At 44.4% G+C, this 18823-nt stretch overlaps 1 non-coding gene and 1 pseudogene across 1 annotated transcript; both read right to left on the bottom strand.

Annotated features, from left to right (window-relative positions):
* Positions 1-10158: 10158 nt before the first annotated feature.
* Positions 10159-10265, bottom strand: LOC139313533 (U6 spliceosomal RNA). The gene has a single exon (XR_011600135.1). It is a non-coding gene; the product is annotated as a U6 spliceosomal RNA (small nuclear RNA).
* A 3134-nt stretch (positions 10266-13399) lies between these two features.
* The window catches only part of LOC139309996 (zinc finger protein 850-like), a 247364-nt pseudogene continuing 241940 nt past the window's right edge, over positions 13400-18823 (bottom strand).

Below are 18823 nucleotides of genomic sequence, written 5' to 3'. Positions count from 1 at the left end.
TGGAAAAGATAAGCAACGAATCTGCGAACACCTGCAGGCAAACAAAGTCATAACCAGAAGCCAACGTGGGTTTGTCAAAAACAGATCAGGCCAGACAAATCTTGTTGCATTCTTTGACGACGTGACAAAATTAGCAAACTGTCAGTTTCTTCAGAACTTTGGGATGTAAATCATCTGGTCCTTTTGATTTGAACTCATCTAGAGTGGACAGGTGTCCATTATTCTTGCTTATTTTGACTTGCACTCCTAATCTGAATTTTACAGTATATTTTTTTTGGATAGGTTTAAAAATGACTTGCACCGAAGCCTTCAACTTCAGGAAAATTATCATTTTATGCTATACCTCTCACTACAGGAAATCCTCGATTTACAACAGTTCATTTAGGGACCATTCGAAGTGACTTCGGCACTGAAAAATGTGACTTATGACCACTTTTTACAATTGCAATCTTTGCAGCATCCCCATGGCCATGTAGTCAAGATTCAGACGCTTGGCAAATGACCCTTATTTACGACGATTGCAGTGTTCCTGGGGTCACATGATTATACTTTGTGACCTTCGGACAACAAAGTCAACAGGGAAGCCAGATTCGCTTAACAACAGTTATTAATTTAAAAAGGGCAGTGATTCACTTAACGACTGCGGCAAGAAAGATCGTAAAATGGGGCAAAACGCACATCACAAGTGTCTTGCTTAACGACAAAAAATTCAGACTCAGTTGTGGTTGTACTTCGAGGACTACCTGTACTGGGAAATATTCCTTTTGAAAGAAAGGTATGTGCATATGTGTATGTGTGGAAATCTATACGCACCAAGCAACCACAAAGAATTTCAGCAGATATTCAGGCAAGCTGCAAACCCTCCACCCCATTAGACTCCACCTGATAGTAAGACATGTATTTACTGTATTTTTCGGACTATAAGATGCACTCCCCATGCCATCTGCAGGAGGAAAGAAAAAGTTTTGTAACATTCTATTCAAATAGACAAAGCAGAAGAAATAACAGCTGGAAACTTTGACCTTGGCTGTATAGAAGAATTGGATATCGTGTGAAAAATTAAGGAGTGACTCTGTTTTACATCTGGGTGGTTGTTTTACTTTCCTTCTCTTCTGGAAGATAGTTTTATATTTGGATTTGACTGTTGCTGAATTGAGATAATAATTAATAATTGAGAAGAATATACTGACTGTAAATAATAAAAGAATAATTGGAGCAGAAAAGAAGAAAAGGAGAAATAAGAAAATTAAATAGACTTAAAATTTGGACTAAGTGTATAGAGATATAATTGGGGGAGGTAGTAGTAATTTTTCAAATTGTTATAAAATGGAGTTGCAGATGTAGGAAGAGTTATTTTTGATGCTCAAAAACGTGCATGAATCTCTAATAGGCAAAAAAATATGGAAAATTCACCTAAATATATAGAAAAAGAAAATGAAGAGAAGCTGGAAGAGGGAAATTTGAATGAGAAACAAGAAATTAATAATGGTGAAGAGAAAATGTTAAAAAATAGAAATCAGACAGTGAGCATGATAGAAATGGTTGGGAATGTAAAAAGAGTAGAGAGGAAAGGGGGAAAACTCCTCCTAAAAAGGAATCAAAGAAAAAGGAAAGAAGGGGAAAATCTGGAAGAGACAAGGGAAAGTTTTGGGGAGGGAGGTCCAAACAACACAACAAAAAAAGATAAATAGAAACCAGAAGATGAAATGTAGCATATTTAAAAAAATAAAAAAGAGAATTGAGAAGTTAGAGCGAGATAAAGGGTCGTGCAAAAAAATATTAGAAAAGAGGATACAAAAAAGTAAAGAATGATAGGATAAAAATAGGCAAATATAAATGAGGTAGATTAATAAATGGGAAGGGGAAAGTAGACAATATAATAATGATAGTATTTTTGATAGTTTTTTAAATTAGAATGGAATTTTAATTGTTATAGTAGTGTGAGATACTGTGATATTAATTAGATGAAAGCATTGAAAATGAAATGATAAAGAAATATGCAAAAATAATATGGTAGAAGTGGAAAAAATAAGATATAGTGGAAAAGGATTGTAAGTGAATATATGAAGACGAATGAATAGTTTGTCTACATTAAATTTTAATAGATAGAAATGTTTGCCCTCCCCATCCCCAAAATCACTCTGCAGGCCAAAAATGGGGCGCGGGAAGGGTTCAGGCGGCCAAAAAGTGCTTCTGGGGGCAGGGGAGGGCGAAAACGGGACACGCGGAGCAGGAGTGGGTTCTAAAATTTTTTCTACAGGTTCTGTGGGCGTGGCTTATTTTGTGGGCGTGGCTTGATGGTCATGTGACAATTCTTTAGAATTTAGCAGAGGTACTGGTCTACCAGGCTTTTAACTGCTTGCAGAGCTGTACTGGTCCACTCATTTGTTTTTGGAGGCACTGGTCTACCCATTTATTTTTGCAGGCACCAGTCTACTCATTTGTTTTTGGAGGCATCGGTCTACCACCAAACTGCCTTTTACCACTGATCAGCTATAGGGCGGCCCTTTGAAGCCCCCCGGCAAGAGTTTAAACAGTTTTTTTCCTTATAGCCCATCAGCTGGGACTCAGGAGGCAGCAATAGATTGGGAGTGGGGCCAAATAAAAGGTAAGAATAACGTGGGGGTGGGGTGGGGTGGCGGGGGGCAGAACCGGTTTGGTGATGTCATATCGTGGAACCCACCACTGGCGCGGAGCCCAAAAACTATTTTTTCCCCTTGTTTTCCTCCTCTAAATCTAGGTGTGCCTTATAGTCTGAAAAATACGGTAAATCTCTCCATGTTCATCAAAACTTAGATTTCTTTACTCTTGGGGGGAGCTAGGGGGTTGCGGGGGGAAGGGATTCCTTTATCCATCCTCTCTTCCTTCATCCCCAATCCAGATTATTCGCCCCCAAACCAAAAGCTCTCCACAGTGGAGAATCTTATTCCCCAAAAGTCCTCGCCTCATGACCACAACTGAGCCCAACATTCTGTTGCCAAGCGAGACATTGGCTAAGGGAGCTTTGCCCCATTTTGCGAGCTTTCTCGCCAGAGTCGTGAAGTGAATCACTGCCGTTCTAAAGATAGCCACACGGCTGCAAAGTGAATCTGGCTTCCCCGTGGACTTTGCTTGTCAGAAGGTCGCAAAAGGGGACCCCAGGACCCCGCCACCGTCGTAAATGAGTCAGCTGCCAAGCGCCTGAATTTTGATCGTGTGAACCATGGCGCAACCGTCGTAAACGTGAAAAATGGTCGTAAGTTACTTTTTTCAATGCCGTTGGAACTTCGAATGGTCATAAATGAACCGTCGTAAGTCGAGGATTACCTGTACTAGGATGATAGGAGCTGCAGCCCAAAGGTGCGAAGGGTGAAAAAAAAAATCCCAGCAATACCCAATTTTGAGCCTTTCGCCAGAAATCTTCAAAGTAAAATAAAAAGGCCAAAAGCTGCCCTCAAGTTCAGCTTGACTCATGGAGACTTTGTGGGCACCGCAATGCCATTCTTTCGGCAACTGTACAGAAATGATTCCCGACTAACTTCCTTTACGGTTTTTTTTAAGTCTTTTTTCTTCTCAGGATAAAAGTCGTGGCCGGAGCTGGGATCTCCTGGTGGTCTCCCTGCCAGGTCTGAGAGCCAGAGTGGGGGAATGGGAAAGCGATCCAACTCTGAACACGGAAATCCAGTTTCTTGGTCTATAGAGACACCCATTTTTCAACCTGGGTAACTTTTAAGATTTGTGGACTTCAATTCCCAGAATTCCCCAGCCACTGCTACCACTCTTCACTCATGAATAATTCTGAATGCAGACATGAGGTCGTGACCTTCTTTTAGCATCTTTATATACATATGAATTTTATGAATACTGGCTTTTATATATATATATTTATATATATATATATATATATAAAAGCCAGTATTCATAAAATTCATAAAAAAAGGTATATTCTAATGCGGTATTTCTCAACCTTGGCCACTTGAAGATGGGTGGATGGCAACTTCCATGGCTGGCTAGGGGAATGCTGGGAGTTGAAGTCCACCCAAGGCCTTCTTCAAGTTGGCCACGGTTGAGAAACAGGTTCTTAATGGAATGGGGGGGGGGTCTCGAAACCTGGCCATTTTAAGGTCTATGGACTTCAACTCCCAGAATTCCTCAACCAGCCATGTTGGCTGGGGGAATTCTGGGAGTTGAAGTCTACCCATCTTAAGAAGTGGCTGCGGTTGAGACATTTTTGAACTCTTTAATAAGGCCAGTTTTTCTGCCTTCCAGGATTGTTATTAGAATAGAATAGAATAGAATAGAATAGAATAGAATAGAATAGAATAGAATAGAATAGAATAGAATAGAATAATTTTATTTCTATACCGCCCTTCTCCCGAAGGACTCAGGGTGGTGTATAGCCTATTAAAAGCACAAGATAAACATCAATTAAAATAATTTAAAATTATTAAATAATTTGGCTCAATTTAAAACCCCAGAAATTTAAAACACCCAATTTAAAATTATTATGTTGACAGCCCGGCCTGGCGGAACAACAGGGTCTTCAATGCGCAACGAAACACCCGGAGGTCGGAGATCTTATGCACTTCCGGGGGCAGTTCATTCCACAGGGCAGGGGCTCCCACAGAGAAGGCCCTCCCCTTGGGTGTCGCCAGCCGACATAACTTGGCCGATGGCACCCTGAGGAGACCCTCTCTGTGGGAGCGAACTGGCCGGTGGGAGGCTATTGGTGGCAGAAGACGGTCTCGAAGGTACCCGGGTCCTATGCCATGGACCGCTTTAAAGGTGGTGACCAACACCTTGAATCGCACCCGGAAGACCACTGGGAGCCAGTGCAGCTCGCGCAGGAGGGGTGTCACGTGGGCACAACGAGTTGCGCCCATAACCACCCGTGCAACCGCATTCTGGACCAGTTGGAGCCTCCGAGTGCTCTTCAAGGGGAGCCCCATGTAGAGAGCATTACAATAGTCCAGCCGGGAGGTGACAAGGGCGTGAGTGACCGTGCGCAAGGCATCCCGGTCCAGAAAGGGCTGCAACTGGCGAATCAGGCGAACCTGATAAAAGGCCACCCCTGGCTACGGCCGTCATATGCTCTTCAAAAGACAGCCGTGCGTCCAGGAGGACACCCAGATTGCGAGCCCTCTCTGTGGGGGGGCAAAGATTCACCCCCCCCCAATAGTCAGCGATGGCACCTGCTGACTATATCGGGATGCCGGAAGCCACAGCCACTCGGTCTTGGAAGGGTTGAGTCTGAGCCTGTTTATTAGTTTGATTTATATGCCTCCCTTCTCCGGAGACTCAGGGCGGCTTACAATGCTTTTTAAGCAATAGCCTTCATACTTTTTGTATATACCTGTTTAGTAGGGCTTTTGCCCCCCCCCCCACCCCCAAAGTGGTGTTCTTTTTTATACAAAATCAGTTTATTGCCCCCACAAACCGGGTCCTCATTTTACCTACCTCGGAAGGATGGAAGGCTGAGTCAACTGCTATGGAGAAAATTAGAAGGGTGGAGGGGTGTCTTAGGTACCCGACCCCCCTCCCCAAAACTCCTAATGAATAAAGCACCGGCCAAACCCGAAGCCGTGTAACTTTTCCCTGTTCAATCCGGTTTAGAAAATCCGGGGCTCCTTTGGACTCCCTCCCTCCACCCAGATCCCGATCCGAAAGGGACCGGGCGGTAAAACGCTACGCTTCCCTTCGGGGATCCAATTCGCCCTTTCCCATCCCCAAAGAGACGGGATCGGAGGCTGGGGAAAACAGCTGTAGGCGCGCCACAATAACCCCCCGGAGGGAGAAATCGCATGCAAAGGTGTGGGGGGGGAAGAGATTTGGGGGGTCCTGGAGGAGGGGAGGGGGAGCGGCTTGATCTTCTCACCTGCTGTTTTTTTTTCCCTTCTCTCCCCCACCCTCAAAAGGCCTCCTTGCATTGTCTTCGCCAAGCGCAGCCTGGTTTCCCTTCCCCGCCCTGCTTCGCAGCTCGATCCGTCCCTCCCCAATCCCCTATCCCCAAAAGGCAAGGCTGAAGATCCGGACTCACCGGCCCCCGCCCTTCGGATGGGGAAACAAAGGCCCGGGGAGACGCTGAGCAGGAGCGGGCGGGTGGACCCCAGACCCAAACTCAGCCCCCAGCCGGCTCCCACCTCGCCCCACCCTTTTCGCATCTGATCCGTTCTTCCTCGCTTGCAAACCCAACCCCCCCCCCTCCGTCCCCCGTCCGGCGCTGCTGCGAGGGATAGGTTCGCCAGTCCGGATGGGGAGGTGGCTTGGTCCTGGAGGGCCCCCTCCCCTCCCCAAACTTTCCTCCCTCCCTCCCTCCTTCCTTTCCTTCTTTCCTCCCTCCCTCCTTCCTTCCTTTCTCTCTAGGAATCTCCTTCCCACCATCCCTGTAACCCTTCAGAAGCCAAGAGGCAGATTTGGGGTGGGGTGGGGGAGAAAGGGGGGGGAAGGAGGGAAAGAGGAGGGGGAAAAGGAAGAGAGGGAAACTTGGACACTTACACAGATGGGTGGTGGTGGTGGGAGATATGATGATATAAGAGAGATGAGAGATGCAACGATGATGTGTTAGTACGATGTTACGCATCCTTAGTAAGAGCACACCTGGAATACTGCCTCCAGTTTTGGGCACCGGATTACAAAAAAGATGCTGAGACTTTGGAAAAAGGATAAAGTAAAGGTAAAGGTAAAGGTTCCCCTTGCACATATGTGCTGGTCGTTCCCGACTCTAGGGGGACACTAGTGCTCATCTCCATTTCAAAGCCGAAGACCCAGCACTGTCCGAAGACGTCTCCGTGGTCATGTGGCCGGCATGACTCAACGCCAAAGGCGCACGGAACGGTGTTATCTTCCCACCAAAGGTGGTCCCTATTTTTCTACTTGCATTTTTTACGTGCTTTTATTTATTTATTTATTTATTATATTTCTAAACCGCTTTTCTCCCGTAGGACTCAAGGAGGTGTACAGTCAAGAAAAATATAGATACACAAACATCATAAAATTGCTAATTAAAATTATTATTATAACATTTATTTTATTTTATTTATAATATTTTGAACTGCTAGGTTGGCAGAAGCTGGGACAAGTCACAGGAGCTCACCCTGTTACGTGGCACTAGGGATTCGAACCGCTGAACTGCCCACCTTTCGATCGACAAGCTCAGCATCTTAGCCACTGAGCCACCACATCCAGTTTCGAGTCCAGGAAAAAGAGTAGAGAACTAGGATGATTAAAGGCCTGGAGACAAAAACATGTGAAGAACCATTGCCGGAATTGGGTATGGCTAGTCTAGATAAATCAGGATGCGGTGGCTCAGTAGCTAGGATGCTGAGCTTGTCGATCAACAGTTCAGCGGTTTGAATCCCTAGTGCCGCATAACAGGATGAGCTCCCGTTACTTGTCCCAGCTTCTGTCAACCTAGCAGTTCAAAAGCACGTAAAAAATGCAAGTAGAAAAATAGGGACCACCTTTGGTGGGAAGGTAACACCATTCCGTGCACCTTTGGCGTTGAGTCATGCCGGCCACATGACCACGGAGACGTCTTCGGACAGCGCTGGCTCTTCGGCTTTGAAACGGAGATGAGCACCGCCCCCTAGAGTCGGGAATGACTAGCACATATGTGCAAGGGAGACCTTTACCTTTACCTTAGTCTAGATAAAAGGATGAGGCGGGATGGATGGCGGACATTACATCAGTATTCCAATATTTGAGGGGTTGCCACAAAGAAGAGGGGGTCAGCTTATTTTCCAAAACACCAGAAGGAAGACAAACAATGGATGGAAACTAATCAAGGAGAGAAGCAACCTGGAATTAAGGAGAAACTTCCTAACAGTGAGAACAATTAACCAGTGGAACAGCTTTGCCTTCAGACCTTCTGGGTACTTCATCACTGGAGGTTTTTAAGAAGAGACTGGACAGCCACCAATCTGAAATGGTGTGGTCTCCTGCTTGAGCAGGGGGTTGGACTAGAAGACCTCCAAGGTCTCTACCAACTCTGTTCTGATTGATTTATTGGTTGGTTGGTTGGTTGATTGATTGATTATGGCCCTCCAGCCTGCAACACAGGACTGCAAGTTTTTTTTCAGTCTTGATAACTAAGATGTGTGGACTGCAACCCTTTTGCAGCTGGCATCGTCTGTGGTTTCAGCGCCTGGGATTCCAAGATTGTTTTCCAATCCTCTCATCCTGCAGGTGTTTTGGACTACAAGTCCCATCAATCCAACCCTGCAGCTGAGGCTTGGGGGTTGATAGGACATTCAAACCTGACATGAGTGGAGACCACCTAGTTGGAGAAAGGTTGCTGAGAAGCTTGAAAGACAGGTGGGATCGTATTTTTCCACCATGCAGAAAACTCCTGGTTCTTGGGTTATTGTTTATTTATTTATTGGTTCGATTTATATGCCGCCCTTTTCCAGAGACTCAGGGTGGCTTACAATGCGTTAAGCAATAGCCTTCATACTTTTGTATATACCTGCTTAGTAGGGCTTTTTGCCCCCCCCCAAGCGGTGTTCTTTTTTATACAGTCAGTTTATTGCCCCCACAAACCGGGTCCTCATTTTACCTACCTCAAAAGGATGGAAGTCTGAGTCAACCTTGAGCCTGGTGAGATTTGAACTTGCAGTAATTGCAGGCGGCTGGTGTTACTTAACAGTGCTTTAGTCTGCTGCGCCACCAAGGCTCGAGTATTGTTAACAGCCAGCCAGATATTTGGACTGGATCTGTCCTTTTTATCCACTGAGGGAGTCCTTCCCAGGCACCCTTTTTGGCTAAGAAACATTGGAAAATAACTTTTCATCCCTGTTTTTGGCAAATTCTGGCATTCTGCTTCCAAGCTCCCAACATCCCAAAAGTGCTTCCCCCATCCAAGAGGGAAATGGAGTTTCTGGTTTTTTTCTTTGAAGACGTTTTGCTTCCCACCCAAAAAGCTTCTTCAGCTCTGACTGAACAGCTCCCAACAAGCCCAATCTGCGGCATTGTGCCCCCCTCACCTCCGGATGTGAATGGGAAGGTGTGTCTTGTCTGGTTTTGGCTGACCTCACCTTTCCACCACCACCTCCTCCTCCTCCTCCTCCTCTTTGTCCCTTGCTTGCCACTTCTATCCTTGCACCCTCGCCCTTCCTTTTGCCTGCTGTCCAAGGAGCAACTGGACTTTCTTTGAAGAGATTTCGCTTCTCATCCAAGAAGCTTCTTCAGCTCTGACTGGAAGGTGGGGAATGGAAGGATTTATGACCAGCTGTCTGCAAGGAATATAAATCCTTCCATTCCCCATCATCCAGTCAGAGGTCTGTAGAGATTCTCGGTCATCCAGGTCATGTTTTTTTTTTTTTAAATTTGATTTATATGCCGCCCTTCTCCGGAGACTCAGGGCGGCTTACAATGCGTTAAGCAATAGCCTTCATTCTTTTGTATATTTTATACAAAGTCAGCTTATTGCCCCCACAAACTGGGTCCTCATTTCACCTACCTTAGAAAGGATGGAAGGCTGAGTCAACCTTGAGCCTTGGAGAGATTCGAACCAGCAGAAATTGCAGGCAGCTGTGTTAATAACAGGGTGCACTAAACCACTGTACTATCAAGGTTCTTGGTTGTCCCAAAGGTGCCTTTTTTTTTTGAAAAGTTTTAAAATATTTTACAAACAAATTTTCCCCCACCTTCCTTCCCCCCCCCATCCTCCCCCCCCCCCCGACTTCCCAGAGCAAAATACAGGGTATAGCATTAAGCAAACATAATCAAACATAATCAAACTAACTATAAGCTCTTAACTCCCCTTCACATTTTAACTCCCCCATACATACCAAAAATAAAAATTCACCCAAATTCATTCATAAGCTATTTGCAACTTTTTAGTCCCATGTTTGTTTTGAATATAATCAATCCATCTTCTCCATTCCAATAGGTATCTTTCATTCGAGCGATCCTTCAAATATGCAGAGATTTTAGCCATCTCCACCAAATTAGCTACTTTTAATGTCCATTCTTCAATGGCAGGTATGTCTTCCTTCTTCCAGTACTGCGCCACCAAAAGTCTGGCTGCAGTTAAGTTCAAAATCAAATTAGTCTCTATAACTGTACAGTCTGTAATTATACCCAATTAAAAACAACTGTGGAGTAAATTTTATCTTCTTTTTAAAAATATTTTGTACAACCCATCATATCTTAATCCAAAATGCCTTAGTTTTTTTACATAAAAATATGGAACGCTTCACGAATTTGCGTGTCATCCTTGTGCAGGGCCCATGCTAATCTTCTCTGTATCATTCCAATTTTAGTATTTGTGCTGCCGAAGCGAGCACCCAGGAGGCAACTGGACGTCCCCAGCTAGCATGAGACTTGAACCCACCTGTCTTAAAGTGGCCAAGTTAAAAAAAAAAAAAACAAACTGTGGTAGGAGACGGTGGAGAATTGGGGTGGGGGGAAAAGCCTCCTAAGGAATGGCTGGCTACTTCTGCATTGCTCCAAAGACAACATCTGGGAGCTGTCCATGACGTCACTGGCTGAATTGACTTCAAATGAATTTTACTGCTCCGACCAATGATCGATGAGCTGATTTGGAAAGGCATTTCCCAGTTTGTTAGGGTTCTTATATTAAAAACTTGAGGGGGGGGGGGTTTCTTACCTAAAAGAAAAATTTCTGATAATAAGGATGTTGACTGAATCAACCGGAGAAAAGGGTTTTTTGTCATTTATTTACAAACACACCCGAGGGAATACATATGAATCATGTGAAATGTCCTTACAACCATTATCTTGATAACTCTACCATCCAAGAGGGATTAAAATATGGTCACAATTAGTACTAACATATTAATGACAGCAATTTCTATCTCGCAGCTGCTTTAATAATTGGCTCAAGAGAATTCCTTGATGTCTGTGGAGATTCTCAGTCATCCAGGTCATAGTTTATTTTATTTTATTTATTTATATTTATTTTATTAAATTTCTATACCGCCCTTCTCCCGAAGGACTCAGGGCAGTGAACAGCCAGAAGATAAAACACAGAAATACAAAATTTAAAATAAATTAAAACTGAATTTTAAAATACCCCATAATTAAACTGATTAAAATTTATGTTTAAAATTTAAATTTAAAAGAGGAGAAGATTTAGGTCAGGCCAACTTGATGAAATAAAAACGTTTTAAGCGCATGACGGAAGGTGCGAAGATCCGGGATCCTCCGTATCTCCGGGGGGAGCTCGTTTCAGATCGTAGGTGCCCCCACAGAGAAGGCTCTCCCCCTAGGGGCCGCCAGTCGACATGGTTTGGCCGACGGCACCCGGAGGAGCCCCTCTCTATGGGAGCGTACTGGCCGGTGGGAGGCTATTGGTAGTAGCAGGTGGTCCCGTAGATAACCAGGTCCTAAGCCATGGAGTGCTTTAAAGGTGGTAACCAAAACCTTGAAGCGCATTCGGAAGACCACCAGGAGCCAGTGCAGCTCGCGCAGGAGAGGTGTTACATGGGAGCTCCAAGTTGCTCCCATAACCACCCGCGCGGCCGCACTCTGCGCCAGTTGGAGCTTCCGAGTGCACCATAGTTGTCCCAAAGATTTTATTTATTTATTTATTTGTTTATTTATTTGTTTGTTTGTTTGTTCAACTTGTATGCCGCCTTTCTCCGAAGACTCAAGCGACTTACAATGCATTTAAAAACCATATATAAAACATTAAAAGTTAAACCATTAAAAACAATTAAAACCTATTCACACCATTCATGGTGTGATGCTTTTTTGCAAGAAGCAACTGGAGTTTCTGGTTTCTCTTTGAAGACGTTTCGCTTCTCATCCGAGAAGCTTCTTCAGCTCTTGTTTTCTTTGAAGACGTTTCATTTCTCATCCAAGTGCTGAAGAAGTATCACTGCTGCATGGAATTTATATGGAGTTTTTTCTAAAGGTAGCAAAAACTTCCATTAATTCATTAGGAAAAGCTCATAATATGCATCTATAATCAGAATAATTACGCTTTTCTTTGTCAACTGGTACTCCCAACATACTTACCTATCCTAATTCATTTTGCGGTTGATACAGGAAAAAAAAGGCCTCTTTCTTATCTATTAGTATTATGTCGTATAGCATAAGGAGCCTTGGTGGCGCAGCAGACTAAAGTGCTGTTAAGTAACACCAGCTGCCTGCAATTACTGCGAGTTCAAATCTCACCAGGCTCAAGGTTGACTCAGCCTTCCATCCTTTCGAGGTAGGTAAAATGAGAACCCGGATTGTGGGGGCAATAAGCTGACTTTGTATAAAAAAGAACATCGCTTAGGGGGGCCGAAAGCCCTACTAAGCAGGGATACAGTATACAAAAGTATGAAGGCTATTGCTTAACGCATTGTAAGCTGCCCTGAGTCTCTGGAGAAGGGCGGCATATAAATCGAACCAATAAATAATAAATAAATGAAATCACAGCTGCCAGTTCTTTAGCTGCTGTTGGCCTTTATACTCATTGATAATGGCATAGTGTATCAGTGTAACATATGTGTGGATGCAAGCAATGTAGCCTTTTGCAATTGACAGATGCAAATTTTGTCAACGCCAAGTATTGTCTAAGACGTTTTTGCTATGGCATCCAGTGTAATGTTAGCCGCTGAGACCATGATGGCCAGTTTATGCCTTAATCTTTCAACTTTGATTTTCAGATCTTGGTACTTTGTGATCTTCTCCAATTCTTTGTCTTCTATTCTACTACCCCCTGGGATTGCCACATCCATTATCCACACCTTCTTCTTTCAATCACAGTTAAAACTGGTGTGTTGTGTGTCCAGACTTTGAGCAGTTTCTATTTGAAAATCCCACAATATTTTAATAACAACATTATTATTTATAACACACCCTGATTTTCTAGTGTTTCCTTACAATTTAGGGTAACTAGCAACAATTTAAACCAGGGGTGTCAAACTAGCCGTGTCACGTTGTTGTCACGCAACTTATTGTGACTTTTCCCTCCTTTGCTAAACTGGAGGTAGGCGTGGCCAGCGTGTGATGCATCCGGCCCGCGGGCTGCGAATTTAACACCCCTGATTTAAACTAATACAAGGGTCATTTCGAAAATGACCAAGGACTAGTGTTATATAGCAAGCACTTTTCTGTCCCCGTACCACACACGCACCCCCACAGATGGCCCGGAGTTAATAAGCCACACGACAAAACCCTTTGAAGATAAAGCTGGCAGCAACCCAGTGGCTAGCTGCCAATTCAGACTTTACTCACACAAAACAAAGATTAGACTGCAAGCATTCCGATAAAACAGGCAGAGTTTCAACAATACAAGGATTAATCCAAATGCAGTCCAATAAAGCAGGCAAAGTCCAGTAACGCAGAGATCATGGATTATTTCCAATTTTTGCTCATCACAAACTGAACCGGCCACCACACCCACATTTATACCATGTGGAGTATGGCCCAGTGACTCAGCTTATCTCTGGCACACCTTCCCCTCTGCTGCGCACGCTTCTCCCTGCGCCTTTGCCGAGGGTCCAGCCAGCACTTATCTTCTTTGTCACTGTCCACCTGTGGCTGCGGGGACGTGCTTGGCTCTGAGCCTATCTTTTGGCCTTCGGTGTCCTCCGGAGACATTACCAGAGAGGAGGGTCCTGGAGAGGGAGGCCTTGCCAACTCCTCTCCCTCACTCTCAGAGTCTGCATCTGTTGATAGCCCAGGCTCAGTCAACGGAGCCACAACAAGCACAGACAGATAGAACACAAAGTAAAATATCATATAAAAACTATATCGACATGGAACGAATCACACCATAAATAAAGATATAGTCACTCAGCATGAACTCTGAGGAATTGGGCTCGGTCGTGGTCATAAGTCGAGGACTACCTATACCTCAAAGAGGTGACACATATCCGTTTCGCTTCTCCTCCCAAGGAGCATTCACCACTTTGGGGTTTCTCCCTAGTGAGTCCTTTGATGAGTGGCGAGTTGCAGCTTCCGGCGAAAACTCTTCCCGCAGTGCAAGCACGCGTAGGGTTTCTCTCCGGTGTGAACCTTCTGGTGGGAAAGAAGATATTTGCTGCTGGTGAAGCATTTCCCACATTCGAGGCATTTATAGGGTTTCTCTCCCGTGTGGATCCTTTCGTGAGTGATGAGGTACACCTTCTGGCTGAAGCTCTTCCCGCACTCCAAGCACGTGTACGGTTTCTCCCCGGTGTGGATTCTTTGATGGGAAATGAGATTTTTGCTACTGCTGAAGCTCTTCCCGCACTCCAGACATCCGTAAGGTTTCTCCCCGGTGTGGAGCTGTTGATGGTGGGTGAGGCTCGCCCCGTGGCTGAACCTCTTCCCGCACTCCGGGCATTCGTAGGGTTTCTCCCCGGTGTGACTGATCTGGTGGGAGTTGAGGTTCGACTGCTGAGCGAATGCCTTCCCGCAGGTCGGGCATTGGTACGGCTTCTCCCCAGTGTGGATCCGGAGATGGGAAGTGAGGCTGGCGCTCTGACTGAAGCCTTTCCCGCACTCTTTGCATTTGTACGGCTTCTCTCCCGTGTGGATCTTTTTATGGGAGCTGAGGTATTTGATGTCGCTGAAACACTTGCCGCATTTGAAACATTCATAAGGTTTCTCGCCCGTGTGAGTTCGGTGGTGGGAAATCAGGATATCTCTCCTCTTGAAGCTCTTGCTGCACACCTGGCACTGGAACGGTTTTTCCCCCATGTGGGATCCCATGTGGAGATAAAAGGAGGATTTGCAACTGGAGATCTTCCCACACACCGCATATTCATTTTTTCCCATCATTTTCTCTATTCTCCCTTCACGGGCCTCATTGTTCAACTCGGCTTTCGTTATCTTCTTTTCTCTCTCTTCTCCTTCACTTCCGATTCCTTCAAAAAACAGATTGCTTGGCTCTCCTTTAGACTCACTCTGCTGTCTCTCAGCCTCTGGGGTGGGGGTGGGGTGGGGGAAAGAATTGGGATTAAGAGGTAAAAAAATCAAAGAACGTGCCCAAATTAGAATGACAAGCAGATTTTGACATGTATGAAAGTTTTTTTTTAAGCAAATAGTCAAGTCAGGGACTGTGTAGCTCACAATAATAAACCCTGTTGGTCAATTTTTTTTTTTTTAAAAATCCAACTTTAGACTTAGAATAACTTTATTGTCCCTTTTGAATGTACATTAATTGGCATAAATCAAAAATACATTAAAAAAACTTGGGAAGGATCGGTTAGTGAAAACGTCATAAATCTCTAAAAAACCTATACCGGTAGTCCTTGACCTACATATATTTGTTCAGCAACTATTCGTAGTTATGACGACACTGAAAAAAGTGACTTACGACTGATCTTCAAACTTTCGACTGTCATAGCATCTCCACAGTCAAAATTGACTTCCAGGAGATAAGAGACTGGTTCTAGCAAATACCATATTTTTCAGAGTATAAAATGCTCCAGAGTATATAACGCACCTTAGTTTTTGGGGAGGAAAATAAGAAAAAAAAAATCTGCCTCTGCCTACCAGCATCCATCAGTATTCATCTGGCCAGCGTCCTGTCAGTATGAGAGGGTTGAGGGCTGTTTGGAGACTGAAACAGTATTTGCTGTGTGAGCAACAAGGAAGGAGACAGCAAGGAGCCTGGGCGTGGCTTAGGTCTGCAGCTCTGAGTCTGTGCTAAAGCTGCAAACTAGTCTGCTGCTCAAAACTGAAACTGAAACTCCTCTCCTCTGCTTGTGTTTTGCTTGGAAAACCTGCTTTTGGTATTGTATATTTTACTTCATGTGTTATATTATATACAGTATAAAGAGAAGTTATTGAATCCTGCTGAATCAGTTACTTGTGTGTGTTTTCTGGATGTGACTGCTGCTGCAAACTCTGACACATCCTTGCAGCAAATAGCAAACAGCCAGGTCAGCTTCAGCACATTACTGCAGCCTGATTCAGCACGAGCAGCTGATTGGCAGGTGGATTGGCCTCTCGGAATACCCCCAATCAGCTGTTCCAGGCTGCAGGGATTGCCACAGACCATCGCCGCCTCCGTGCTTCGCGTTTTTGACTACATTTGGTGTATAAAATGCACCCAAATTTTCACACTCTTTTTGGGGGGGGGGAGTGTGTCTTATACTCTGAAAAATGGTCCCTGCTATTTATTTCTTGAGTTTCTGCTCTGCCAAACCTTGAAATTCATGGCAATTTACAACTATAAAGCCGAGCAGTATGTACTACACACAAGGATAAGATGAATAAAACAAGCATCTGTAATCTGTAGGTACTGTCAGCTAAGGGGTATTGACTGGTTGGGCCTGAAGGAGACCCTTTTCTGCTGTGGCCCCACATGTCCCTCTGGAACATTATCACCCTGAGATCAGGCTGCTTTCCACCCTGCTGGCCTTTTCTAAGGCCTTGAAGGGCTGCTTCTCTGCTTGCGGCATGGAGAATGTTAAAATATCCTGCAAATCCTCCGCCACTATGGAGCCTGAGTGGCGTAGGAGGCTAATGCCTCCTACTAAGGCAGCATTTAACATCCAGCTGCCTGCAATTACTGCAAGTTCAATTCTCACCAGGCTCAAGGTTGACTCAGCCTTCCATCCTTTCTAAGGTGGGTAAAATGAGGACCCGGTTTGTGGGGGCAATAAGCTGACTTTGTATTAAATATACAAAAGTATGAAGGCTATTGCTTAACGCATTGTAAGCCGCCCTGAGTCTCCGGAGAAGGGCAGCATATAAAAATAAATAAATAAATAAAAAATTCAATCGCAGTCATTCAAAGACTTAAAAATGTGAAGTCTTTCTGAATGGGCTGTCCTAAACTCAGAGATGGACGGCTTCCTGTTTAAAACAATAAACAGGATGGCTTTGACACACTGATTTTGAGAAACGAACGTCAAAGGGGGAGGGGTGTTGTGGCCCGCCAGTGGCCAGCAGAGCTGGCAGCAGATTTGGACAATGAGAAGATTGGGGAAGAACATGGGCCAGTCTTGGAGTCTGGGGAAGGCTCTGATGAGGGCTCTGTGTCAGAGGCAGAGAGGGGACCAGGGCCGTATGCCAATTATCAGTTGCTTTCGGAGTCAGACATCAGTGAGGCAGACGAACAGCTGGAGCCTGTTCCTAGTGTGCGCATGCGCAGAGTTGCCAGACGAAGGGAACAGCTATAGAACAAGGGTCGCCTTGGGAGTAAGGCCACAGGTGGACGATGAATGGCCCTTCCCAGAGGGAATAAAAAAGGAGCGAAAGGGGAAGTGGAGTTTGCAGGAGACAATTAGTTCGCTTAATTGGTTCGTGACTCTTTGCCAAGTTTTGAAGATGGAACTTGGCAGCTCCCCAAGCCAGATAAGGTCTGTGACTGTAAATTGAAAGACCTTGAAAGACATCCTTGAAAGACTTGGCTAAATGTGAATGATGAGAATTCACAGTAACTTAATAAAAAGGGGTTTTTGTCGGGACAAAAGTCTGCTTCGCAGTTTGGGGAAGCCCAGGTCAGAACAGGGGGAGGGGGAGCTTACCGAGAGAAACCACGATTCCTTTAATCTCCTCCATCACTTCTTCATGCAAAGCTTTCTGCTCCGGATTCAGCAGCCCCCACTCCTCCTCCGTAAAGCCCAGAGCCACCTTCTCCAACGTCACCAGATCCTGAAAGGAAATCAAGGTTTTTCTTATACACATCCTGTGCCAGGCTTTTCCTACTGGGCAAAGTCTTGGCCAAGCTGCAGTGAACGTTATTTTATTTTTTTAATTAAAAAACAAACAAACTTTATTGAATTTAAAAATATTAACAAGAAAAAAAAAAGAGAAAATATACAGATTTTCTCCCTCATAAAATTTACATTTTCCATCCACAGTTACACTAACATACTAAATACATGTGATTATATAAACACATATATACAAATATACAAACAGTGACTTATTTACCTATTCTATCTATCTGACGGTGCTTTTTTTTTTTTTATTACTTGCATTTCCCCTAATTTTTATCTTTACCCTTTTTTCCTTTGGTTTATCCACTTATACCATCTATTCCATACTATAAAGTATTTTGAGTCTTCCTTGTCTTTTAATTCAAGAGTTAATTTATCCATTTCTGCGCATGTGTAGATTTTTTGAATTATTTCCTGATCTGTTGGCATACGATCTGCTTTCCACAGTTGTGCTATAGCCAGTCTGGCCGCCGTAATTATGTGTAGTGTCAAATATTTTATGTCTTTTCTAATATTCCTTTTTATCATGCCTAATAGGAAAACTTCTGGTTCTAATTCAAATTCTTGATCTATTATTTCTACTCTCCATGTTTTTATTTTTTTCCAATATTTCTTTATTTCTGGGCAAAGCCACCAAACAGTTATTAGTTATTTGACTAAGCTTCCTTCAGCAAATTTGGTTCCCTGCAGAGAGGCTGGGATTAAAACACCAATCGTTCAGAGCTGGTTTAGTTGTCAAATCTGGGGGTGTGGGGGTGGGGGTTCAGCCCCAACTCATCTGCAGAGCTCCAGCTTGTGAAAGGCTGCAGAAGAGAAGGCAGGAATGGCAATAGCCCTTAGATTTATATACCGTTTTACAGTGTTTTACAGCCCTCTCTAAGCGGTTTACAGAGTCAGCCTCTTGCCCCCAACAATCTGGGTGCTCATTTTACCCACCTCGGAAGGATGGAAGGCTGAGTCAACCTTGAGCCGGTCAGGATCGAACTGCTGGCATTGGGCAGAGTCATCCTGCAATACAGGTCGTCCTCGACTTACAACACTTCATTTAGTGACCCATCAAAGTTATAACGGCCCTCAAAAAAGTGACTTTATGACCATTTTTCAGTTATGATCTTTGCTGCATGGCTGTGATCATATGATCAAAATTCAGACGCTTAGCATTAGGTTCGCACGTATGACGGTTACGGTGTCCCAAGGTTCCCCTTTTGCGACCTTCTAACAAGCAAAGT

This window comes from Pituophis catenifer, unplaced genomic scaffold, assembly GCF_029215685.1.
Source record: "Pituophis catenifer annectens isolate HBS135680 unplaced genomic scaffold, rPitCat1.0.hap2 SCAF_2, whole genome shotgun sequence".
Classification (NCBI taxonomy): Eukaryota; Metazoa; Chordata; class Lepidosauria; order Squamata; family Colubridae; genus Pituophis; species Pituophis catenifer.
The sequence above is the reverse complement of the archived record's forward strand: the minus strand, read 5'-3'. Positions and strand labels throughout refer to the sequence as shown.